The sequence below is a fragment of the Alnus glutinosa genome, chromosome 4 (genome assembly GCF_958979055.1).
Source record: "Alnus glutinosa chromosome 4, dhAlnGlut1.1, whole genome shotgun sequence".
Classification (NCBI taxonomy): Eukaryota; Viridiplantae; Streptophyta; class Magnoliopsida; order Fagales; family Betulaceae; genus Alnus; species Alnus glutinosa.
The window spans coordinates 30,313,141-30,333,344 of record NC_084889.1 but is presented as its reverse complement, the minus strand read 5'-3'; the positions used below and the strand labels follow the sequence as shown (position 1 = coordinate 30,333,344).

Below are 20,204 nucleotides of genomic sequence, written 5' to 3'. Positions count from 1 at the left end.
TTTTCAATCATCTTTTCAACCCACTGAATTTTATTTGATCTTTTTCAAGTGTTTTGAAAAAGTATTATTATAAGCAATTCTATGCTGTTGGTTTTCTTTGGAAAGAAAATTCTTTTGTAAAGATGGCCCATCAAAATCATGAAAAGTCATTTTCTTAACAGGAAACAAGAAGTAGAAGGAGAAACATTCTTTTCTTCTTCAATATGAGAAGTGATTGCAGATTGGTTAAGTCATCCATGTAGGATGAATCAGAATTAGAAGAATCTCTAGATTGTAAAATCCTGATGAGATCATTCCTTTCTTCTTCATCAATTTTTAATAAATTAATTTTATTTTTTAATTTACCAGGTGGGTTGGGACACTTATCAGCATAATGCCATTTTTTTGCACAGTTAAAGCATTTTCCTTTAGAAGGTTTAATATTCTTTCGTCTAGGTTTTCTAAATATTTTTTCATCGGTTTATTAAATCTTCTTTTCTTAATATGATGGGATCTTTTTCTAATAAACTTATCTGGTTTTTTTTCCGTCTCTTGGAAGGAGCAATGGGAGGTAAACCAAATTGTTCACAAAAATTACCTATTTTATATTTAGCATTTTTTAATTGTTGTCTTATTATTATTTTTTTTTATCAATACACATTTTTATACCAAGTTTTTTAATAACAGAAAACAAATCACCATAGGTTAAGTTTTCATAATTAATGGTTCCAGTAGTAGAGTCAGCAAGTTCATCTTTTACTTTGTGAGCAAATAAAGAAAGTAATCCATCCATGAATTTTTCTTTCCAATAAAGGTTTAAAGTATTAGTTATAAGCATAACACGAGAAAGAAAAACATCTTGATGCCATCTATAATCAGACATAATAGGACATCGAAGATTATTCAAATAATCAGAGATACGAGTAGTAATATTGGAAGGAATTCCAACAAAATGTTTAATAATGGTATAGATCAGAGTATTAATGCCATCTGGCAATTGTTTGTCATGATCAAGGATGTGTATAGCATCATCATCTTTTTTAACAGCTTGTCTAATCTGGATTCTAGTCACTTCAGTAAGGTATCTATCTCACCAATTTCAAATAGTACTACTAGAGAATCCAGTAGTAATAAGGTTAACAATTTCTTAGTGGCTAAGACTATGATTAGTGACATAAGCATTAGCAACCATAGACATATGATTCATCTTATTAAGAATTTCTTGTTCGGATAAACTATCAATATTTCATTCATATAATTTATCAGCAAAAATAGAAAATTGGTTTTAAAAAAACCTTTCTTCAAATTGTAAATCAGGAGGAGTTGATTTAGAATACCAATTCTTGGTAAGGTTAACAGGTTTGGTTTTATCAAAAATTCTTTGAAGTTTTGGTGAAACATCCATTTGTCCAAAGTTTTCTTCAAGGTAAGTTTTCCTAGGGCAGCAGATTCATCCAGAGCTACTGCACTTGAGGAAGCTGTCATTGGTCCTAGCATTGCTCCTCAAGCTGCCGCCTGCATATAACGAAACTGAAATAATCAAAGCTACACGTGCAGCTGTAGCAATGAAAGCTTGTACAAATGGCATAGGCGCAGATCATACAATCAAAGATCCTGGATTAATGACATATGGTGTTCTACATATTAGAACTTGTGCAGCTAAGTAATATGCATCCTTTTGTCCAAAAATCGTTCATTTTAAACTTCGTCCTTCTTGTCACTCTATTAATTAGGACCCAAAACAATCGTTGGGTTCATCTGCTTCCTTACACGTGCATGAGCTCTTGTTGAGTTTGGAATTCTCAAGAAAAGAAAAAAAAAAAATACACGTTAAAATAGTGGACTTCGTGCTGTTCTTTTCTATTACTTAAACGTTAAGACTGTGTGTTGTTCTTAAAAAAACGTTAAATGTTAAAAAAATTTAATCAATAATTTTACATCATAAAAGATTAGAAGAATGATTATTAAATAAAATATAAAATAAATATTATTTAAAATATAATAGTAAAAAATTCACTTATACTTGGTACGTTAAGCCTCAAAAATTACCTATGATGATCTAAGACCATCACAAAGCTAAAATAAAACAAAAATAATATACATATATCCATAATTTCATAAAATTCATAATAACATCAAATAAGATTAAAGAGAGGTTTATGTGTTCTTTTCTTGAATTCTTTTCTTTTTAACCTTAATTATTTCTTTTGCACATAATGAACATAATCAAGCTTGAACTAATGAAATTCAAACTTAAACCATAAAATCAATGAAACAAATTATTGGAAGCTTACCAAAATACTTCCTAGCACACTTCAAAATTTGAACCACACAAAACTACACAAATTTCACAATTTTCTCTCTTGATCATGGATGTGTGTGTGTGTGTGAAGCTTGATGGGTAATTTATCCTTCCACCTTGGTTCTATTTATAGGAGAATGAATGGTTAGGATCAAGTAGACACATTTTGATCCAATGGATGAGAATTGGTGCATCTTAGCCTTATCTTCAATGCAAGTGGGTTTCATCATTACTAAGGTAGTGCATTTGCATTATAATTAAAGAAATGAAATTTAAGCCAACTCTCTCTCTCTCACTCATGATGGCTTGGCCACTAGGGGGTTTTAATACAAAAAACACAGATCTAGAAGATATTAGGGCCGGCTAGTGTTAAGCTTCTAATTCATTTCTGCTAAAAATTCGTTAGTTGGATCAATTAGGCACCGATTTTGGTCAAAAAGTCAACTGTTACCAAATTGAATACCGACTTCACAAGATTCAAGTATAAACTTAATATATACAATATTGAATAATTAAAAACCATAAAAATATATTTATCAAGCTTAAATTTAGCGGTTAAAGTTCAACTAAAAGTGTCACTTGGCACCTAAATAGTCAACTATAAACCCAAAAAGTCAACATGTAGACTTTTCACTAAATTTTACCATAGGATAGATCTTTCTTTTGTGAGAACAAGAGTCTTTGAATCAACTAAATTCGAGTCCGTTTGACCAGTTTTCGGTTCGATCAAAGTTTAAGGTCTTTTGAACTTTTATCAAATTGAACAAAAACTTGTTGGACCACAAATGGTGCAAACCCAAGTGTAGGTTTTCGCAAGTAATAATTCTCGGTAAGTACGAGGTCGATCCACAGGCAATAGTAGATACTAAGTAAAATTCCTATTATTGTGCAGAAAGGAAAATTGGATTGATTTTTCCACCAAAAAGTGGAGCAATGGATAAATGATAAACTAAACTAAAATTAGCTAAAATAAATTAATAAAAAGAAAATGCTAAGGCTTCAGGGATCCACCTAGCAATTTATTACATATTCTTGAGACATAATATAAAATAGATCAAACATGGGGTGATTGATAATTTGATTTCATAAACATGACACAAAAAATTAAGCATTCAATATATTTTCGAATCATAACAAATCAAACAAAGTAAGCATTTGATATAAACAAAAATCATAATGAATCAAAATAAACTTGTACCATTAAATTACTTTCAAATAAAAAATTAACCCCAAATTTAATTAATAATATAAGAGTATCAAGAATACATAATAAAAAATACTAGGCTTCACCCCTAGCCTTAGCTAGAGATTTAGCCGCTCAAACAATAAAACCGGTTTAGAGCCTCCATAACTGCCCTCTCCTTTGGCTTCTCCCCCATTCGCTTCTTCGCTTCTTCCTCTGGGGCTCTCGTTTCTTAAGACCAAAACATGGTATTTATAGTGCTTCCGAGGTCTTTTTGGGTTTTTCTTGGTGGTCAAGCTAAGGAAAGAATCACATCTTGCATTAATTGCACAGCAGCCCGAGGATGGAAATAAATCAGATCTTGAATCCATGTGTCTTGGTAAAAATTATGGAAAGAAATCATGACATGTCAATCTGATTTGTGCTCCACACGTCCATCACTAGGTATATATGGAAAGAATATGAACTTGTGCATGGAAGGCATTTGCTTTGGAAAGAAATCTGATTGATATGGTCCCCTAATTGTACAAATCCTTAGAAATTTCAATCCTAGTAAGAAAAAGACTCCAAATTCGCACAGAATTGCGTTCTTTTATTGCGGGGCAATTTGGGCATAGTAAAAGTCCGAAATAGGAAAAACCTATTTCAGACTTATTTGTTTCATTTTTCATTAGCTTTCCAACGCCACCAAATTCAACGCAATCCGATATTTGAGCCGAAAGTTATGATGAAAATAAAGTGACATACTCAATCTGGATTCTTTTCCTAAATAAAAGATTTTGTCAACTTCTCTTTTCTTAAAGTCAAATTTAATTTAGACTTTAAATCTTTCCAAAGTGAGAATGCCGACTTTATTAAAATCTTGAAATTTGAAAGATTTTCTTCCAAAACCTTTTTGCCAATAACGTGTAGAGTTGCTGCCTCAATCTTATTTCCCACCTTCTTTGTCAATTTCACCAAGTGGTCCAGTCGCTTGAAAGCTTCAACAATTCCTACAAAAAGAAATACAATTCATTGCATTTATATCAATTTAAGCTCAAATTTAATAATTAAACATTATTCCACAATTAAGTATTAAATGCAATAATTATGACAAAACATAGTATGATAATGCTTATTTTAATAGAGAAAATATGCACTTTTAAGCACTTATCATAGACTTTTCACTAAATTTTACCGTAGGATAGATCTTTCTTTTGTGAGAACAAGGGTCTTTGAATCAACTAAATCCGAGTCCGTTTGACCAGTTTTCGGTTCGATCAAAGTTTAAGGTCTGTTTTGAACTTTTATCAAATTGAAACTATGAACATTTTTTAATCAATGAATATTTATTTTCATAAATATTCATATTTATTCTTTTACCTTATTATTAGGTCTTAAATCTAATTGAAGACATTAAATCTTATGTCTTAAAATCTGGGGCGCTACATTCCTCCCCCTTAACAAAATTTCGTCCCCAAAATTCGTAAACTATACCTCGCATAAAGTTTACATTAAGGGAAGATTTAGATTCCTAAATCTTAAGTCTAGTGATACAGATTTTATGTGAAGCATCTAATTATTAAACATGAAAAATAAACAAGCATACAGCACCGTATGACAAATTATCATATATAGAATTTTAAGCTCATTATAACGAAGAGTATAACAGATCAACCCAATATATAGATTGTAGAAAAGAATGCATTTATTTTACTAATCGAACTAGTATGGAAATTACTAAAGCGGTTGCATTTATTTATCTCGTTATAGGAAAAATTTCCTGTATAACATTTCCCTTTTATGATGATGCTTTCTGATAATTTTGGTGGAAAGCTTGCCAAATGAGAACATGGAAGCCTCGAAGGTGAGGAAGGTGGGGAAGACGAGGCAAGCAATCAGGAAAAGATATGAGTGCGGTACTCATATCGTGGGACTCTCACTCTTCTGTCATCGATCGCCTTCATGGATCTAGAGTAGATGCCATAAAAGTTCCTGATGACGAGGAGGAAAAGCAAGGTGTTTCATCTTAGAAGCATGATCAAGAATAATCTTGCTTCAAGATGACAAGATCAAGGATAATCTTGCTTCATTGTTGAATCAGGTTGTGATGCTGCATTTATGTTGCTTCCCGACTTTGAATATGGTTGAGATGCTACATCATCCTTCTCAAGAAGTGATGATAGGCTCAGATTTATAAGAATCGGCTTTCGGAGTATGGAAAGTTGAGAATTGAAGGGTGCTTTGCAGGGGAGAAGATGAGTGAATTTATAGAGGAGATTCGAGAGGGAAAACAGTACGAGTAGTGCCGATAATGGCTCATAATATCTCCATACCTTTCTCGGAATGCTCCTCCACGTCTGCAAGACGCGTAAAGTGCGGCGAGAAATCCGAAAAAGTTTATGGGTGAATTCGAAATTCGAGAAGGTGAAAAGGTGAAAATTGAAAAAGAGAGGGAACTCACAAATCGAGGACTGTCTGTCGGTGTTAGTGGCGGCTGTGCTCAGAATGACGATTTTTTTTGAACCGCGTCTTGTCCATTGATTACCTTCTCTTTCCTTTTTCCCTTCAGATCTTTCGAAGAACAGCTTCATTTCTATCATTTCTCCTTTAGGTTCTTTGAAGAACAGCTTCGTCTCTTTCATTTCTCCAAATAGCTTTTTCTTCTTCTTTGCAGAACAATATTGATCTGAATGCTGTGCCTGATGTACAACCAGAGATCTAGCGCCCATCGTTCCCATCTCCAAGGGGTCATCTCATGACTACTGACTCCGTGATGCTGGATGATGCAGCTGCTGCATCGGTGGCTAGAGGCATCATTACTCCACGAGATAGAAAGTTATTGGCGGATCGGTCCGATGTTGAAGCCATTAATGACTCTATGGCCTTCAGTATTCAGGGTGTTGCTTCTATTTCAAATATGGCTTAACGTCTGCAGGTTCGAGGGAGTGAGATTCAATCGCTACAAAATCAAGTTTTGGTTCTGCAGCGATTGTTCATGGATTTTAGGCGAAAAAACAGAGTTCTTCAGCAAAAAAATAAAGAGCTCAAGAAACTTGTGGATTCATATGCGAATGGCCTGGGAAAGAGATATACCGAATTGGAGCAGAACACCAACCGTCTTCGAGAACAACACAAGAATCTCTTGATTGAAGTCCAAAATCTTAGGGTTTTCCTCTCAGAAACTTAGCCAGATATTCTATTCGATCTAGCAGTTTTTATTTACAAAAATAAATAACTAACTGCAGTATTATGAAATACCTGCAGGTCGATGCATACCAAAACTCTTTGGGAGTGATGCGGAAAAGTCCTGTTTGCAAGTCTATTATCTTCTTTCAATCAAAGGCAGTCAATCTTGTTAAAGAAGTTGTAAGGGATAATATATTTTCTAACTCTTATTATTTCCTTAATTTCATTATGAAGTTGCTCTAAACAAATAAGTATTTATTAAGCATTTCGTTAAAAAGTTGTAAGGGATAATAAAAAGTTTTGATAAATACGCATTTGTTTAGAGCAACTTCATAATGAAATTAAGGAAATAATAAGAGTTAAAAAATATATTATCTCTTTGGGAGTGATGCAGAAAAGGTCCTGTTTGCAAGTCTACTGTTTCCTTTCAATCAAATGCAGTCAATCTTGTTAAAGAAGTTATAAGGGATAATATATTTTCTAACTCTTATTATTTCCTTAATTTCATTATGAAGTTGCTCTAAACAAATGAGTATTTATTAAGCATTTCGTTAAAAAGTTGTAAGGGATAATAAAAAGTTTTGATAAATACGCATTTGTTTAGAGCAACTTCATAATGAAATTAAAGAAATAATAAGAGTTAAAAAATATATTATCCCTTACAACTTCTTTAACAAGATTGACTGCCTTTGATTGAAAGGAGATAATAGACTTGCAAACAGGACCTTTTCCGCATCACTCCCAAAGAGTTTTGGTATGCATCGACCTGCAGGTATTTCATAATACTGCAGTTAGTTATTTATTTTTGTAAATAAAAACTGCTAGATCGAATAGAATATCTGGCTAAGTTTCTGAGAGGAAAACCCTAAGATTTTGGACTTCAATCAAGAGATTCTTGTGTTGTTCTCGAAGACGGTTGGTGTTCTGCTCCAATTCGGTATATCTCTTTCCCAGGCCATTCGCATATGAATCCACAAGTTTCTTGAGCTCTTTATTTTTTTGCTGAAGAACTCTGTTTTTTCGCCTAAAATCCATGAACAATCGCTGCAGAACCAAAACTTGATTTTGTAGCGATTGAATCTCACTCCCTCGAACCTACAGACGTTAAGCCATATTTGAAATAGAAGCAGCACCCTGAATACTGAAGGCCATAAAGTCATTAATGGCTTCAACATCGGACCGATCCGCCAATAACTTTCTATCTCGTGGAGTAATGATGCCTCTAGCCACCGATGCAGCAGCTGCATCATCCAGCATCACGGAGTCAGTAGTCATGAGATGACCCCTTGGAGATGGGAACGATGGGCGCCAGATCTCTGGTTGTACATCAGGCACAACATTCAGATCAATATTGTTCTGCAAAGCAGAAGAAAAAGCCATTTGGAGAAAGGAAAGAGACGAAGCTGTTCTTCAAAGAACCTAAAGGAGAAATGACAGAAATGAAGCTGTTCTTCGAAAGATTTGAAGGGAAAGGAAAGAGAAGGTAATTAGTGGACAAGACGCGGTCTAAAAAAAAAAAAATTGTTATTCTGAGCACAGCCGCCACTAACACTGACTGACAATCCTCGATTTGTGAGTTCCCTCTCTTTTTCAATTTTCACCTTTTCATTTTCTCGAATTTCGAATTCACCCATCAACTTTTCCGGATTTCTTACTGCACTTTACGCGTCTTGCAGACGTGGAGGATCATTCCGCGAAAGGTATGGAGATATTATGAGCCATTGTCGGCACTACTTGTACTGTTTTTCCTCTCGAATCTCCTCTATAAATTCACTCATCTTCTTCACTGCAAAGCACCCTTCAGTTCTCAACTTTCCATACTCTGAAAGTCGATTCTTCTCATAAATCTGAGCCTATCATCACTTCTTGAGAAGGATGATGTAGTATCTCAACCATATTCAAAGTCTGAAAGCAACATAAATGCAGCATCACAACCTGATTCAACAACGAAGCAAGATTATTCTTGATCTTGTCATCTAGAAGCAAGATTATTCTTGATCATACTTCTAAGATGAAGTATCTTTCTCTTCCTTCTCATCATCGTGAACTTTTCTGGCATCTACTCTCAATCCGGTGATGGCGATCTGTGACAGAAGAGAGAGAACACCACAATATGAGTACCGCACTCATATCCTTTCCGGATTGCTTGCCTCGTCTCCCTCTCCTTCCTGAATTCCATGTTTCTATTTGACAAGCTTTCCACCAAGACTATCTGGAAACATCTTCACAAAAAAAAAAGTCATACAAGAATTTTTTCCTATAATGAGATAAATAAATGCAACCGTTTTAGTAATTTACATACTAGTTCAATTAGTAAAATAAATACATTCTTTTCTGCAATCTACATATTAGTTTGATATGTTATACTTCTTGTTATAATGAGCTTAAAATTCTATACATATGATAAGTTGTCATACGGTGCCGTATGCTTATTTATTTTTCATGTTTAATATTTAGATGCTTCACTTAAAATTTGTATCACTAGACTTAAGATTTAGAAATCTAAATCTTCCCCTAATGTAAACTTTATGCGAGGCATAGTTTACGAATTTCGGGGACGAAATTCTGTTAAAGGGGGAGGAAAAAAAAAAAAAAAAGGTGTACTACACAAGTATTGGGCCAACTTTTTTTAAATTCATTTAAACTTTCTTGAGATTTATTTAAACGTTTTACCCCAACTTTTAAAAACATATTCTTATCAAACTAAGATTAGTGTAATGATCCACAACATGTTTGAAGAGAAACCAAATAATAGAAATAGCTAACCAAGTTCCTATTACCTAAAATTTCATTCCAAGACATTGAAAAGTAATTGTATGAATCAAAATTATTAATCATACATATTAACTATCATGCCCTCAAGGAAATTCCACATTCATACATAATTAGATATTAAAAACCCAAAAGTTCATAAACATGTTAAAAAAGTACAAACCCAAAAGTCCATAAATATATTAAAAAAAAGTTCATAACCAAAGTTTATAAACACATTAAACATATCCAAGCATGATCCAATTTTTAGCTTTCTGCAAGTTTGCTCCCAATCATTTGTAATTACAATGCAAGAAAAGAACCAAAAAAAATGAGAATAAGTTAAATGAATATATAATTAAAATGAATTAATAATAATGAAAACTAAAATGAATTTATAACTAGATATCATGCTCATCAAAGATTACAATAATACTCATTCTCCAATTTTGTTGGCAAGGAAGGTGATGGGGTTTCAACATTTGAAAATGGTGTTACATGCTTGTCATGTGACTCATTGACATTTTTCGTAATAGGCCTAGTTGTGACTCACCACTATAATATAACACACCAATTGCTCAAATTCGGAAAAAAAATCAAGCAACAAAAAATCACAAAACAAAACCCACTCAATTCAACACAACAGGCATAAACTTTAGTAAAGAACAAATCTAAAAATCAGGTTTGCTTTCCAGTTCATGCGAATAACAAATTTCTACATCATTGCCTACAACAAGATACCAAATCTCAATATCCCAGCACGAAACAGACATCAAATTAAGCATTATAAAAACATGTTATTGAATTACAAGTAAGATCAAAACAATCTTAGTTGTGTGAATAAAACATAATTTTATAGAACCTCAAATTTTCACTTTACTCTCATGCACCTTTTGTCACACTGAGCACATAACACTACACTCGAGCAAAGTGCACTCAAATCAGAAAGCAATAACACACTCAAGCACCAAAACATTAACCTAACCGATCTAACCAATTTAAAGAAAAGATCTACAAACAATTAAACCATATCTAAAAAAATGAACCAGATCTAACCTAGCCGTCTACTTCCTTTGCTCCATCTGCTTCAGAAATAACCAAATCTGTAGAGAAACAAAGACAAAGTCAGCAAGTTATTGTTGAGGCCGATTAGCCCTCCCCTTCAACTAAAAAAAAAATATATATATATATCTCTCCCTTTACTTCTCCTCTAGCAGTCCCTTTGTTCTTCACGTCCAACAACACAGTACAAAGGAGCAAAGGAAAAGAAACCAAAACAAAAGAAGAAAAACAAAACCCACCATAATCTAGAACTCTTGCTCTCTCTTGAGTTCTTCACTTCTTTGACAGTAACCGTAGCAGCAGCAACTCTCAGGTCTCTCTCGATCTCGGTCCGTGTGTGTTGTGAAGGAAAGCAAAAGCAAACAAAGAAACAGAGGAAAGGATTGAAGATTCAAGAAGAATTGAAGAAGGCAAGCGTGAAGAATGGCGTGAAGAGAAGACAAGAAGATTTGAAGAAGGCAGCGGCGCAAAAGGAAAAAGTGAAAATAAAAGAACGAAATGCATTGCAGAGAATTTACACTCCTAATTAATAGTTAATGGTCTTTCTCTTCTAATAGAAATATTTAAATCAGAAAAACTAATCTTAACAGATCCATCTGAATATTGTTAGATATTGGAACCAAGATTAGAGGTATCATTTACTACTCTAGCAGGCTCGAAAACATTTTCTAAAAGCCACTCATTAGGGACGTCAATTTCATTCCATCCCATCACTTTAGGAACATATATGCTAGCATCTTGTGTAGAACTTTGAATTAACATAGTAGAGTTCCCAGAACTTTTGACAACAGCGTGAGGATTTGGATTGTCTTTTAGCAATTTGTAATAAGTGCGGTAGATGACAGCAAGAGGTCTTCTACCTTCTTCCATGTCACAACCAGAAGTCAAAACATCTAAAGTCAATCCTTTAGTAATACGAACATCATCCAAATAAATAAGTGAGTCAGGGAAAATATCAAAATGGATTGGTCCATTAAACAAAGAAGATTGTATCATACCAAGAATACTAGTCTGGAAATCAACAAATCTAGGATCACGAAGACGAAGCAAAACGGAAGCATTAGTACTATCTAGCCTAGCTAGTGGTTTAAAAGCAACTTGAACAGCTCCAATATGCAAAACCTTATAGCCTTTAACCAGAGCATCATTAATAATTTTTTTTATCAAATAATTCATATTTTTCATTATTACTAGATATAATAAAAGTTTGTTCAGCAGTTTTCATAGCATATTCAGCTTTAAAAACACTTTTTAACCAAGAAGTATTATAAATCTCCTTAGTGGAGAGCTTAGGGATTTTCCATTTATCAAAATTAACTGAATTATCATCTTCAACAGAGAAAGTAGATCTAGAGCTCACGGATGATTTAGATTTAAACATTATAAAAAAAATTCAAGAGCAGGCACGAAATTTGAGCGTGAAGCAGAGTATGGAACAACAATTTTGGCAATTGCAAATGTATTATTATGGCTGTAGAATACACTTACAGGAATTAGAGCACGAGAACAAGAGTGGAACAGATTACAAAGTGAGTAGAGAATGGAAGACCTGAAAGAAATTTCGTCTGTAAGCTTATGTCTCACCTCAAGACTTGTCCTTTTTATAGGCCAAATACATGGGGTAAAGAGTAATTTCCTGTTTTAAATATATATAAAAGGTGTTCACTTTGCATATTAAGTGCACAATGAAGATGTGAAAACAAAATAAGAAAAAACAAAAGGTTCATAAAGAAACAGAAGAACACTTGCAAATGTTGGAGTAACCGTGAGTTTTACCAAATCTGATGGTAAATATTTCTTTCGCTTTACTTTTTCATAATTACGTGCGGTTTCAGTTTTTTTATGGTGTGTTTGAAATTGCGATTTCGTAAATAATAAGTGTAATTTTAAATTAAATTATAAAACATAAATTTACTTTTTCAAATCGCAGGTAAAATGATACTTTTTTAAAAACGCAGATTTTAAAAACTAATTTGCAGGGAAGAAGCCAAAAGTTTTTATGAGCAGAGGTGAAAGGCCAAAATTTTTTTTGGATAAGAGCCAAGTAAGCTAAATTTTTATTTTCTATCTTATAATTTTTTAGATTTTTTTTTTCTACCGTATAATTTTTTTTTAGGAAATTAGAGGGGGCCATGGCCCTACTAGCCCCCCTTCCCTCCGTCTTTATTAATTTGTGATTTTGCCATATCCTTAATTATGTTTCTAAAATTTATTTTTTAAATTACACATTTTAAAATTATTATTTTAAATTATAGTTTCTAAAATTACAAATTCAGACGGACATTAATCAAATATACAAAGCTCATGTACAAAACTTTGGCGTGATTTCGTTTTTCCCGTGTTGCATTGGATACCCAAACAGAATACAAATGTATATGCACACAAACAATAGGAAAAGAACTAAAGTCAACTATCCAAATTAAAGAAATAAAAAGAAAATATATATATATATACACACGTGTGTGTGTGATTTTTTTTTTTACCAAAACCTTCTATTCCTGAGATGGAAATTATAACATCTTTCAAAATTGATGGGGGTAAAGTAGCTACCAGAGACGGCCAGTTGTCGGTCAAACGCAAGCGAGTAATGATTCAATACTATTAAAAGATATAATTTTTCATCATCTTACTTACGTGGTAAAGTAGTTTTTCACCTTAGTTTTTTTTATATTTTTTTTTAATAAAAAAAAAACTCAAAAAGTAGTGAAAAATCACATTATTACATAGGCAAAGTTATAAAAAATTGTATTTTTGAATGGTGGTGAATCATTACTCAATGCAAACAAGTGTGTAATTAGTGTGAAAACGTGAGAAAGGTAAATGCGGGTTTAGAGAAGAGCAGGTAGGCGTTGAGTGTACTTGCCAGGTAATTCATATATAGTTTCAAGGTTATGATTCTTACACAACAACTTTTACACAATACACTTATATGTGGTAGATCCTACTCACAAGAGTCTCATCCCATGTAAATGTGTTGTGCAAAAATTATATAAATATCATTTCTATGTAGTTTCGTCCAGTAGTGGAGCGCATGCATGAGGTCTTTAAATTAGGTTTGGTAATTCGAGTTGCCGTGTCAACCCATTTAACTAATTTAATAAAAAAAATATGTCATAAACGGATTAATAGGTTATAAACGTGTCATAAATAAAATGACAGATTATAAACAGATTATATTCTAAACCTTAACTCTATATCCTTGTGTCTTATCCATGTCAAATTCTTAAATTATGTCAAGATTGCACCGCGTACTTCAAATGGCCTAGTTACTAAAAGATGCTCTGCCAAAATTAGCGGGACGTGTGGAGGGAAAATGATGCACAATTTTCACTCAAAGCAAACGTGCTTTTGCTGAACCACTTTGCTCAAGTCGATGACACCGTGATTCAAGGAGAGTAAAAATACATTGAGTAATTCTACAGGAGATTTTGGTTTTTCTTTTCTCCTAAAATTTTTCGTATATTCTAAATTTATTATTACATTTTAAATAATTATTATTAAATTTTAATTCAATAATAAATCTAAAATCACATAATATTTGAGAAAAAAACAAACTAACACACCTTAATAGTTTGATATATCACTTTAGCATAATTATCACTTCATAAGACTTTAAAAAAATACAATTAGTTCATAAAGTTTAGGTTAATAGTCCTCGGTCTTTAAGTTTTCACAACTTTATTTTTTAATCCTTGAGTTTCAATTTGCATCACAGATAGTACTTCAATTTTGAAAAAAAATTGACTTAGTACCTCAATTAAGTTTTTCGTCCAAAAACTAACAACTCGCTAAAGGTTAATACGTGGCACTGTATAAAAAAATTAAAAATCTTTAAAAATTAATTAAAAATAACAAATTAAAAAAAAAAAAAAAAAAAACAAGGGTGTTGCTCAGCCACCCCCTTGGCCGGTCTGGGGTGGCTAAACCACCCCATGGGGGGGTAGTTCATAAAGTTTAGGTTAAATACTCCTCGGTCCTTAAGTTTTCACAACTTTATTTTTTGAGGTAATTACCTTTTCCCCCCATGAACTACCGGCCAATGTCATTTTGCCCCCACGAACTACCACTTCGACCAAAAGAGAGCATCAAACTACCATTTTTATACACGTTGCCCCCTTCCGTCAGGAATTCCGTTAATTTTGGATGGAATATGCCATTTTTTACCGTTAATTTTGACTTAAATACCAAAATACCCTCTACAGTAATTAATAAAAAATATTAAAATTAATATATTTAAAAAAAAAAAAAAAAAAAAAAAAAAAAAAAAACCAAAAACCTGAAAGAAAAGGGGTGGCGGCAGCCACCCCTTTAGGTGGCCGGGTGGCCTGCGAGCCACCCCCAGAGGTGGCTCCGGCCACCTCTGGGGTGGCTCGCGGCCCACCCCCGCCTAGGGGGTGGCTGCACGGCCTCCCCAGAACCTGGGGGGGCCGCGCGGCCACCCTAGGTCATTTCTAGGGTGGCCGCGCGGCCACCCAGCTTTCGGGGTGGGCCGCGAGCCACCCCAGAGGTGGCTCCGGCCACCTCTGGGGTGGCTCGCGGCCCACCCCGACCTAAGGGGTGGCCGAACGGCCTCCCCAGAACCTGGGGGGGCCACGTGGCCACCCTAGGTCATTTCTAGGGTGGCCGCGCGGCCACCCAGCTTTCGGGGTGGGCCGCGAGCCACCCCAGAGGTGGCCGGAGCCACCTCTGGGGTGGCTCACGGCCCACCCGACCTAAGGGGTGGCCGCACGGCCTCCCCAGAACCTGGGGGGGCCGCGCGGCCACCCTAGGTCATTTCTAGGGTGGCCACGCGGCCACCCAGCTTCCGGGGTGGCCGCAAGCCACCCCAGAGGTGGCCGCAAGCCACCCCAGAGGTGGCCGCAAGCCACCCCAGAGGTGGCCGGAGCCACCTCTGGGGGTGGCGGCAGCCACCCCTTTCATTCAGTCTTCTTTTTTTTTTTTTTTTTAAATGAGGGTATTTCAGTCATTTTTAAAATTGAGTTAGGGCATTTACGTCTTTGCATGAATTAGACTGACAGAAGGGGGCAAAGTGTGTAAAAATGGTAGTTTGATGCTCTCTTTTGGTCGAAGTGGTAGTTCGTGGGGGCAAAATGACATTGGCCGGTAGTTCATGGGGGGAAAAGGTAATTACCCCTTATTTTTTAGTCTTGAATATCAATTTGCATCACAGATGGTAGTTCAATTTTGAAAAAAAAAAAATCGAATTAGTACATCAATTAACGGCTCGCCAGAGGTTAATACATGGCACTGTATAATAAAATTAAAAATTAAAAATCTTTAAAAATTAATTAAAAATAACAAAATTAAAAAAAATATGTATATTAAAAATTGAAAAAAACTTGGCCAGTCTGGAGTGGTCGAACCATCCCATGGGCGGTCCCTTGACCAAAACAAAAAAAATTCAAGATCGGTTTTGGCCCTTGGGGTCGTTCGGCCACTCCCAAAGGACGAACCCTCCAAATTTTATTTTTTCCGTTTTGTCCTTGGAATGGCCGAACCACCCTCATAGCCCACAGGAGTGGTTCATCCACCTCCAAAGCGCCCAATCTGGGGTGGCAGAACCACCCTAAGGGCCACGGGAGTGGTTCAACCATCCCTTTTTTTTTTCAATTTTTTTTATATTTATTTTTAATATATTTGTTTATTAATTAATTAATTTTTAATATTTTTAAATAGTGACGGACCGTTAGTTTTTGGACAGAAAATTTAATCAAAGTATCAATTCAGTCTTTGTCTAAAATTGAAGTTCCATCTGTGATACAATTTGAAACTCAAGGACTAAAAAAATAAAATTGTGAAAACTCAAGGGCTAAAAAAGTGTTTAACTCTAAAGCTTATTTCTATTTTTCATGCAGATGCTGTTAACGAATAGTTGATGAATAAAATAAAGAAATTATAAAGCGTCTGTTAAAGTGTACATTTTTTTTAGTTTTTCACCAAACTTTAATGAAAAATTTAAAATAAGGAGCTTATTAGTAAGAGTAATGCTCTAACAAATACAAACCGTTGATATTCAACGCATAAACCCGCGGATGTAATAAAGCAAAACCTTTTTTTTTTTTTAAATTAATAAAGCAAAACTTACTTGAGCGTTGAGAGTGACAATAGAATTTAATTGCAAGACATGAATTAGTTACAAATTAATTTGTAGTAATTATTTACATTATAATAATTTATTAGACTGATTTAAAAAATTATTATATGTTTTTAAAGCATGTAAAAATTACATATCTTTCTAATTCTAATATCATGTACTTCTCATATATTTTTTAATAACACCAATAAAAAAAAATATAAGCTTCTCTCATACTTACCGACACATAATAATTTATAAGACTAATTTATATCTAATAGTTGTCTAATAATCTTAATACTTTAATGGTCTGTTTGAGAATAAAGTTAAATTTTGGTTTTTTTTTTTTAAAAAAAAAAATCTTAAAAAATAAGTTATATTTAATTTAATTTTCTTAAATTTTTTTAAATTTTATCTCCCAAATTAAATCTCCAAATTCGTCTGATTTTAAAAATTCTGACACTCAAACAAACTAAAATAATCGGTAAGTTCGTAAGTAATAACTGCGCGCCTCTATCCTCTAGGAAAGAAGTGCCGAATCTGAAGAGAAGTCAAAAGTGTTACAGCCGGGCATTGATGGCACGTCCCAGTAGAAGTGACGCTGGATCAGTATTTTCGTCCGGTAGTGGAGCGCATGCATGAACGGGGCCAACTTATGGTTGTGATAATTGAGGATGGAGAAAGTCTGAATCGTAGACCCGGTGGGACGGCCGACGAGCGACACAGAGACAGAGAGAGAGAGAGAGAGAGAGGGGGGACGAAAATATTTGGGGGAAAATGTTTCCCCCCACGCTGCTATCAGCGTTTTTGATTTTGTTTTTGAAAACATACCACCTACTTAAAAAAAAAAAAAAAAAAAAAAAAAAAAAAAAAATGACGTGGCTGGCTGACTTAGCAATGCCACGTCAGCCTGGTCGTAGTCAGGTTGTAACCGGGTCTACGGAATAGCAGTCCTCTTTGTGAAAAGAAGAGAACTTGGAAAACGGAAAATGATGGATTTACAACACCACCACAACAATTACACAACACCCCCTTATATGGGGTGGAGCCCAGTGTGTGAAGCCCACCCCATGTAAGGGGGTGTTGTGCAATTGTTGTACCGGTGAAGTGTAGGAATCAAACCCCCTCGAATAACTGTACTCTCACAACCATAGCTTGGCCACCTAGATGGGCTGTGACGTCAATGCCCAGCTGTTACACTTTTGACTTCTCTTCAGATTCGGGACACTTCTTTCCTAGGGACTTGGATCCTCATCTGCAGAGGAGTCGGTTAGTTCTATATAAAGGCATTTTGGTAATTTTACATTATATAAAATTATCAAAATACTTTTACTTAAAATCAAAGTGCTCCAACTCAACCGGAGAGAACCCTATTTCCTTCCGTAGTCGGTAGAGGAGCGCAATTATTAATTACGTTCGTGCCGATTATTATCGTCAATTTAAGTGTAATAAGTGATAGATTTTTTAAAATCAAAATTCAATTTTAATTTATTGTACAAATTTTGAGATTTAACTTTATATAATAAAATTTTTTAAAAAATAAAATATAATTTTTTTTAAAAGAAAAAAAAAAAAAAAAATCAAAACTTAACTCTATTTCCAAACGTAAAGTATTAAAATTATTAGACAACTATTAGATATAAATTAGTCTAATAAATTATTATGTGTCCGTAAAGTATATAAGAAGCTTATATGTTTTATTAAAATAAAAAATATATGAAAAGTACCTGATATTAAAAAGATATATAACTCTTATATGTTTTAAAAACTCATAATAAATTTTTAAATCAGTATAATAAATTATTATATTGTAAATAATTACTACAAATTAATTTGTAACTAATTTATGTCCCGCAATTAAATTGTATTGTCACTCTCAACGTACAAGTAAGTTTCACTTTATTACATCCGCGTGTTTATGAGTTGAATATCAATAGTTTGCATTTGTTAAAGCATCATTGGTAAGCTCTCTATTTTAAATTTTTCACTTAAGTTTGTTAAAAAACTTAAAAGAAAGTACAATTTAACAGACTCTATATAATTTTTCTATTTTATTCGTCAACTATTCGTTAACAGCATCTACATGAAAAATATAAATAAGCTTTATGAACTAACTGCGACAATTATACTAAAGTGATATATCAAACTCAGGTGTGTTAGTTTGTTTTCTCTCAAATATTATGTGACTTTAGATTTATTATTGGATTAAAATTTAATAATAATTTTAAAATATATGAAAAATTTTAGGAGAAAAAAGAAAACAAAAATCTCCCTTTAGAATTACTCAATGTATTTTTACTCTCCTTGAATCACGGGTGTCATCGACTTGAGCAAAGTGGTTCTGCAAAAGCACAATTTGCTTTGGGTGAAGGTTGTGCCTCATTTTCCCTCAACACACTTCCGCTAATTTTGGCAGAGCATCTTTTAGTAACTAGGCCATTTGAAGACCTCGATGCATGCGCTCCAGTGGCTCCACTACTAGACGAAACTATAGAGAAATGATATTTATACAATAATCCTACCTTTAGTGCAGGTGACAAAGTATGTATGTTCCTGTTAATAGTGCCTAGAGTATTCTGTATGTAAACCATCTTGAGAATTAAGAAATATACATCCTTTGTCTAAAAATCGTTCATTTTAAACTTAGTCCTTCTTTTCACTCTATTAATTAGGACCCAAAACAATAGTTGGGTTCATCTGCTTCCTTACATGTGCATGAGCTCTTGTTTAGTTTGGAATTCTCAAGAAAAGAAGAAGAAAAAAATACACGTTAAAACAACAGATTTCGTGGTTTTCTTTTCTGTTAAGTTTAAACATTTAAGACTTTGTGTTGTTCTTAAAAAAACGTTAAACGTTAAAAACCGTTAGTGCCGTTTAAAACAGTCCGTGAGTTACTTAAAAGGAAGATGTCATATGCCTTAAAAATTCTGTCATTCAATCCTGATCGTTGGTTTTTTAACAGCAGATGTGCTGTTTTTTTTTTCTTGAAGTTACATCCGTCCCATAAGTGATATCTTATAATTACTTACTCAAATTTTTTCAAATTCAAACAAATAACTATAGAAGATCTTGACACTCAATTATAGTAAAAAATTTAGTCAAACGCTCTCTAATTAAGGCTTCATTATGAATCTATGATGAAAAAAATTTACTATGTTAAAAGATGAAAAATATTCAATACACAATATATTGCGACTTTAAAGAGAAAGAGAGAAGAGGAAAAATCACAAAGATGGAGTAAGATCTCGATTATAATAAAAATGTTAGCCAATGCTATTTAATTAATAACCCAATTATGAATTTATGATAAAATGATTTAGTTTCAAAAAAGTAAAATCATTAGACGACTACAAGATATGATACATTACCACCTCTAAACACAATTACTGACCACGCACACGTGGTAACTTGTATTTTATTTTATTTTTATTAAAAAAAAAAAAAAAAAAAAAAAAAAAAAAAACCTAAAGCTAGCTGGGAAAAAGTTGTTGTATGGACAAAGTGGTCAAGAGTTGTGTATTGAGATGACAAAAGACCATATCTCTAATTACCCTAATCTTGAAAGTTTTCTCAAATATGATATTTAGTTGATGGTTGGATTTATTTTCATAACCAAAAGTTTTGCAATAAGTTTTGCAAATTAAAGAAAGTACTCAAATTGTATACTAAATTATATAAACAGGGTA

The 20,204-nt window shown here is 33.6% G+C and overlaps 1 long non-coding RNA gene across 1 annotated transcript; it reads right to left on the bottom strand.

The window, feature by feature from the left end:
• Positions 1 to 3,808: 3,808 nt before the first annotated feature.
• On the bottom strand, positions 3,809 to 11,617 carry LOC133867325 (uncharacterized). The gene is made up of 3 exons (XR_009900038.1): positions 10,685 to 11,617; positions 10,440 to 10,486; positions 3,809 to 4,456 (listed from the first exon to the last, which is right to left on the bottom strand). It is a non-coding gene; the product is annotated as an uncharacterized LOC133867325 (long non-coding RNA).
• Positions 11,618 to 20,204: the final 8,587 nt, after the last annotated feature.